The sequence below is a fragment of the Physella acuta genome, unplaced genomic scaffold, assembly GCF_028476545.2.
Source record: "Physella acuta isolate Inbredline_101_S28 unplaced genomic scaffold, ASM2847654v3 ptg001454l, whole genome shotgun sequence".
In the NCBI taxonomy this organism is placed as follows: domain Eukaryota; kingdom Metazoa; phylum Mollusca; class Gastropoda; family Physidae; genus Physella; species Physella acuta.
Window position 1 is genome coordinate 138248 of NW_026732969.1, and position 6753 is coordinate 145000.

The 6753-nt window shown below is 39.4% G+C and overlaps 1 protein-coding gene across 1 annotated transcript in view; it reads right to left on the bottom strand.

Moving 5' to 3' along the window:
• Positions 1-6753, bottom strand: part of LOC131928012 (tetraspanin-18) — a 94686-nt gene that overhangs the window by 86621 nt on the left and 1312 nt on the right. The gene's annotated exons all lie outside the window — the stretch shown is intronic.

Sequence of the window (6753 nt, forward strand, 5' to 3'; positions counted from 1 at the left end):
ATCACAAGAAACATTAGCAGATGGGGAGAAACTATGCGGAGAAGTTAACTAAGGGGAAATAAATTGTAGGACATATGATATGGTAATCTACAATTGTAAAGGGACATTACTTTAGTTAAAATATACATAAAGGGGACATTAGCAAGGGTATCTACAACTGTAAAAGGACATTAGTTAATATATAGGTGCCTAAAAAAAAGGGGACATTGGCTAAGGTAATCTAAAACTGTAAAGGGACATTAGTTAAAATATATACCTGAAAGTGGACATTAGCTTAGATAATCTACAACTTTAAGGGGACATCATTTAACTGAAATATGTAATCATGTAACTGAAATAAAAGGGAAAATCAGTTAAGGTATGACATAATTGTATGAGGGGTCTTAACTAAGCTAATTTATAACTGTAAGGAAACATTACTCAAGGTAATATATAGCTGTAAGGGTAAATTAGTAAAAGTAGAAGAAACACCAATGGATCATGGACTTAATATAAATAGAATTACATTAATTTGTTGATAAAGAATTAAGAGACTTATAAATACCTTTACAATGAACAAGCTTTCAAAATCATTACAAATATAACAAAAATAAAATGAATTTTTTGGCAAAATAATAATAGCGTGACTCGCTGAAATGTGTTGAAAAGATTATTTGACAGATCAACACTTTTATAGTATTGATAAAACAAGAATTAGTTTAATTTTCAAATAGACTTATATTTGGACACTGTTAAATATCGGATGGTAGCGGAATGTTTGAAAAAGAAAAACTCCCTCGGTAGAAATAGGAAAAATATGACAACAAACTACTATTTGCCTTATGTAACAGTGGTATAAAGTGACTAGTTGTATCAACGTAAACAGAGGAACATTGGATGGCATATTTATAATTGGCTTCGTGAGCTTTAAGACATTCAGCTCCGGCATAAATAAACTCATAGAGAGCTGTAGCTGAGATGTAAAAATATTACCTCAGTAAAAAGAGATAGAGAGACGATGAGACGGTAGAGAGATGTAAAAATATTACCTCAGTAAAAAGAGATAGAGAGATAGAGAGATGATGAGACGGTAGAGAGAGAAAAAACTAGACGGGGAAGGAACTCTGATGGACGAACTCGGCCACGTGATCTCAGGGGGAATGCCGGGAATCTCTGGTCTCCATAGATTGCCGGATTGATGGCACTTACCGATGGGGTCAGTTGTGGTCAACCTTCGGACACTGGACGGTCCGGCCAGGCTTTCTACTCCAGATAAAAGCGCCGTCTCGCCGGTATTGAATTCGATGACATCCCCCTTTCCTGCCCGGGTCGAGAAATTCAAGTGGTCAATTCAATTCGCTTTCATCAGCCGGATGAGCCGGTCCTGATGGCCGGACCAGAGCCGGACTGTTAACACCGGCGACCTGTATAATGCCGGTTTGATAAAGTCGTCTCCGTGCCGGCTACACCCGGTGTAATTATGTTTTAGTGTGAGGCAGATAAATGGTACCGGAGTTAAAGTACGGGGTGGGCTCGGATCAAATTGGGCGTCTCAAGGGAGGTGCGAGGGGTGCTTGCCCCGGGGCGCGTACGTGCGAGATCTCTTTCAAAACGTCTGCGCAACTGAAGCTATAAGTGTTATTTTTTCCGAGTAATCTTAAAAAGATGAGGAGTTCTACAGTGTTTTTTTAAGATTAGGGTTAGATTTGAATTTCGGTTTACGGCTAGGGCAAGAGCTAAGGAGAGTGAAACAGGTGACATGGTTAGGCTAACGCAAGTGATCAAATTAAATTAGTGAATTTTACGAATCAGAAGAAAAAAAAAATAACAACTAAAAAGCATATTCTTAAATACACAAATGGCTTCACTATATGGTAAAGGCAAGAAAATAATTGTACAACCCCCACTCACGTTACCCCGCGCCTTCTCTTTTAAACACCACTAAAACAAAGTCGAATTTTAAAATAAACATGTTAATTTTAAAGATAAAATCTGGGTTAAAATAAATTAACTATTTAGCACTATCGAAAAAGTATTTAACATTTTTTTTGACGACGAAAATCTGTCAGACAGCCCTGTCAGACAGCCTGTCTAATTGTCTGTCTAATTGTCTGTCCTTCTCGCCAAATCCCGACTGAATATTTGATTGACTTTAAAAATAGCTCGAGGTTGGTTTCTTATTTAAGAGAGAGAATTTTTTTTTAAACCGACTTTAAGTAAGCACCAAAGTCGGGCGACGAGTCCTATAACAAGGGGAAGTAACTAATGGTGCAATTTTAAGGGGAGGATACCAGCGGGTCTGGTAAATGTGATGTAAAAAATATTATTCGATGAGACATGAGTAAATCAGCTAAGGTAATTTTTAAAAAGTTTTATTTATGTAAGTAGAACAAGATGTTCGTTTTTTAAACTTAGTTGACCAAAAACTGGAGTCTACAGAAAAGAACAACACCGTATGGCAGTGGTTTTTAACCTGGGTTTAATCGAACTAGGGGTTTGGTGAGTTCGTCTCAGGGGTTCGGCGGAGGTAAAGACACACACCCGACTCATATGATTCACGATCGGATATTTGTCAGTGCGGACCAACTATCAAGAACTATTAAGGGCATGGGCGGGTGTACTTTTCGTCATAAATCCACTAAATCATCGATTTCCCACTTTTACTTGATCTATACAGAATAACCATCGTTGAATCTAAAAATGACATTGTTATGACCCTAAAAACAGTATTTATTTATGAAAAACCGGGTTCAATGTAGTGTGTACAGGGTCTTTTGTTTAATTTTTTGGTAAAAATAGCCATTTTTCGACCTAGAAAAGTACTATTAGGCTTCGCGGAAACCTAATGTGTTTCATATCAATGGAAAGGCCGTGACCTCCTTTCTTTATTTGTTCTAAAATTAAATGACCAATCAAAATACCTATTTTAATGTGATTATTTTTCTACGTCATAAAGTTGTTTATTTTACTCAGTCGGGTTTTTCCGGTATGCAAATTTTTGACCTCAATTTTTTCATTGGCATACAACTGCGGAAGCTGGTTAGCGATTGGTCGTTTCGCTTCGGAAGTAAACATTCCCTTAGTTTCAGCGCGTTGCTAAGTTTGATCTAGTTTTGTTTCTCTAAGCTTCTGTGAAATACTTACATTATTTTAACATATAATTATTTCAATTAAATATACTATTAACAGTTTAGATTAGTCTGTGTGAATTATCATAAGCAGTGAGACGATTTAATTTGTTTCTTTTTCGATAATGGGTAGAACAAAACACTCGCTAAAAATAGATACACACATCTAACTAATTTACTAAAGCTAGGGCACGTCCGAATGCAACTGATTGCAGCTACCTCTACTCAATCTAGCACTATTCAGACAAGCACTGGTGCAGATGTAATATGCACATTTACTAAGAAACTGCGGCAATGTAAGACACAGTTTTTACAGACAGAAGAAAGCACTGTTACATCTAGTACTGGTAGTGCTAATTGTAAACCACAGCCATGCAGAATTATTGTCGACTGTGATTTGCGTCTTGATGTTATCAATACATTTCCTCGCCCACTGTGATTTAGTGGCTACTATTGATGAAAAAAGTGTAAAGGGTTTGCTTCAAGCACGGTGTGGCAGTAATAAAAATGTTGTAAACCGTAAGTATACAACTGCAAAAGAATCCAGAAAAAGGCCTTTCACAATAAACAAAGACATGGTCTTATCATAATTGGCTTTAGACATGAGACCATGCAAAATATACTGCTGTTTCTGCGATAGCATAATTCAATTTTGCGCCCAGGCATGCTATGGCATTGCTGTCAAAAGAAGGAAACCATAGTCGAAGACCCAGTGAAGGACGCCAAAAAAGACGCCATGACAACAGCTTTACTACAGCTCTAGGTAAAACAAAGAGCTCCAGAAAAAAAGAAAACTAACAGCTGAATAAGCTCAGAAGGAATATATTCAGCAGCACCATACTTCAGGCTATAAATGTGGTCGATTTTAGTGACATACAGCGATACATTTTCATTTTTTGCAACTTTTTGTTAGTTTTTTGCGTTTTTCTCAGTTTGATGTTTTTCTTGTACAATTGTTGAAATAACTTTGTTAATAATTATCAGAACTGAACTAAATTTGCTCCAGTTACTCTTTATATATGTTCAAATTAAACTGATAGAACACTTTTGGAAATTTTGTAAAAAAAAAAATTTTGTTGTTGAAATAGTGAAAAAAATGGACGAAATAATGAAATTTTTACAGTGATGTTTGAAAAAAAAAAGTAAAAAAAAAAGTATTTTCTTTTTTGAAAATGTAATCTATCAGAAGTCTTAAACACATGTGTCTGCAGATTATATTAAGTTTTCATGAAATTTGTACAAACCATTTTTGAGTTATTTCCATTTAAAAATCGTCAATAAAATCCAATATGGCCGCCGTCACCATGGCAACGGAAGATTTAAAAAATAAAAAAAAATATTTTTATGCTTAACTCTTTAAGTTATAACTATTAGCCAAGTATTACATCTTTAGACTCGGAAATAAGGAAGTTGGTACTCATCACCCGCCCATGCCCAGTAAATCAGCTAAGGTAATTTTTAAAAAGTTTTATTTATGTAAGTAGAACAAGATGTTCGTTTTTTAAACTTAGTTGACCAAAAACTGGAGTCTACAGAAAAGAACAACACCGTATGGCAGTGGTTTTTAACCTGGGTTTAATCGAACTAGGGGTTTGGTGAGTTCGTCTCAGGGGTTCGGCGGAGGTCAAGACACACACCCGACTCATATGATTCACGATCGGATATTTGTCAGTGCGGACCAACTATCAAGAACTATTAAGAAGGGTTCAGTGAAAGCGCATATTAAACTGGTGGAGTTCGGTAGCTCCAAAAAGGTTGATAACCACTGCCCCAAAAGGTAAGGGATAGTGCATGATATATAACACGAAAGGGGGATGGTTTGTAGTTTTATTGTGTTAATAGTGGCAGAGTTTCTTTCAATAACTTCTTCTGGGTAGGGGGGGGGGGGAGGAACTTAACCAGTATCCGCACTTACCCCAAAAACTTTAAGTGTGTGCTTGACCCCCCCCCCCCACCACCCTCCAAGTTATGTCACGGCACGTGGGAAGGGGGGGGGGGTAGAGCTTGAAAATTTGTTGTACAAGGTGGTAGTCGGTGGTAAAAACTACTTTATGTTATATGTGTACGAGGTGGGTCGAAAATGTCAAATGTTTGTGTTATAAAATATGTGAACCGCCCCTTAGTTAATGAAATGGGTGTCAATATATGACCTACAGGCGTGATCACTGTAAACATTGTTGTATCACCCCCCCCTCCCCTGTACACTTCTAACATTTATATTATAAAGTTGAGGTGGGGATTGAATTCACATATTTAAGGACTCCGTACTATTAAGAAGGTTTACGGAAAATGTTAGACCAATTCAGCCCTAGGGCCCACGTCATCCATGGGACCCGTTTCATCAGGGGCCTACTTCACCCGTGGGGCCCATTTCATTCCTGGGGCCACTGGAGCCCACTCAAACTTTATCCACCCCCTTTACACTAGTGTAGATTTTAAAGTCAGTTTTCCATTGTCCTGTATCCACTGAAACCCATGTACATTGACTGTTCTTTAATTATCACAAAATCCCCACTAACACCCAATGGCCACAAACTCTCCCCAGTAATCAGCTTACACGTAATTAAAATGTACTGCAGAAAGTAAGGCGCTCATAGTGACGTAAAGAGTAAACTCACCATTTCGTAGTCCCACAAACAGGGGCGGTAATTCAGGGGGGATAAATTTGGTAATGTCTTAATGGACATGGTGGGGAGGTAATGATTTTATTGATAGGCAGAGAGTGGCGTTGGATGTAGGTATTGATGGGTGGTGGTGGGCGTGAGAGGTTAGGTAAGTGTGTGGGAGGTGGGTGGAAAGTGTGGGTGGTGGATAGAAAGTGAGGGTGGTGGGTAGAAAGTGTGGGTGGTGGGTAGAAAGTGTGGGAGGTGGGGAGAAAAGTGTGGGTGGTAGGAAGAAAAGTGTAGGAGGTGGGTAGAAAGTGTGGGAGGTGGGTAGAAAGTGTGGGTGCTGGGGAGAAAAGTGTGGGTGGTGGGTAGAAATTGTGCGAGGTGGGGGAAATGTGTGGGAGGCGGGTAGAAAGTGTGGGAGGTGGGGGGGAATGTGAGGGAGGTGGGTAGAAATTGTGCGAGGTGGGGGAAATGTGTGGGAGGTGGGTAGAAAGTGTGGGAGGAGGGTAGAAAGTGTGGGAGGTGGGTAGAAAGTGTGGGAGGTGGGTAGAAAGTGTGGGAGGTGGTTAGAAATTGTGGGTAGTGGGGAGGTAATGTGTGAGGGGTGGGGGGAAATTCTGTAAGGTGGCGGAAAATGCGCAGAGGCAGAAAAGGAGAGGGGGGGGTCAGGTGTAGATGGGGAGAACTGGGAGACGAGGAAAGAAGAGAGGGGCGGGCTGTCATGGATGTAGGGAGGTATAGAGGGATGTGTGTTGCATAATTAGTGCACTTAATCTAATTAGGCTCAAGATTACAGGTGATACATGTGTGCAGAGAAACACTAATTGCGCTGTTGGACTTGACGATTAATTAGGCAGATGAAGTAGAGTTGGCTGTTTATGTGACCTTTGTGTGCGAGGAGATTTGCCCAACATTGGATCAGGTACCCATTAGAGCTGGGTGGTCTCACGGAATCGAAATAGAGACGTCCATCTCAAAACCACGATATCTCAGGGAGAGGGGGGGGGAGACATAGAGAGATAAGGAGAGATACATTA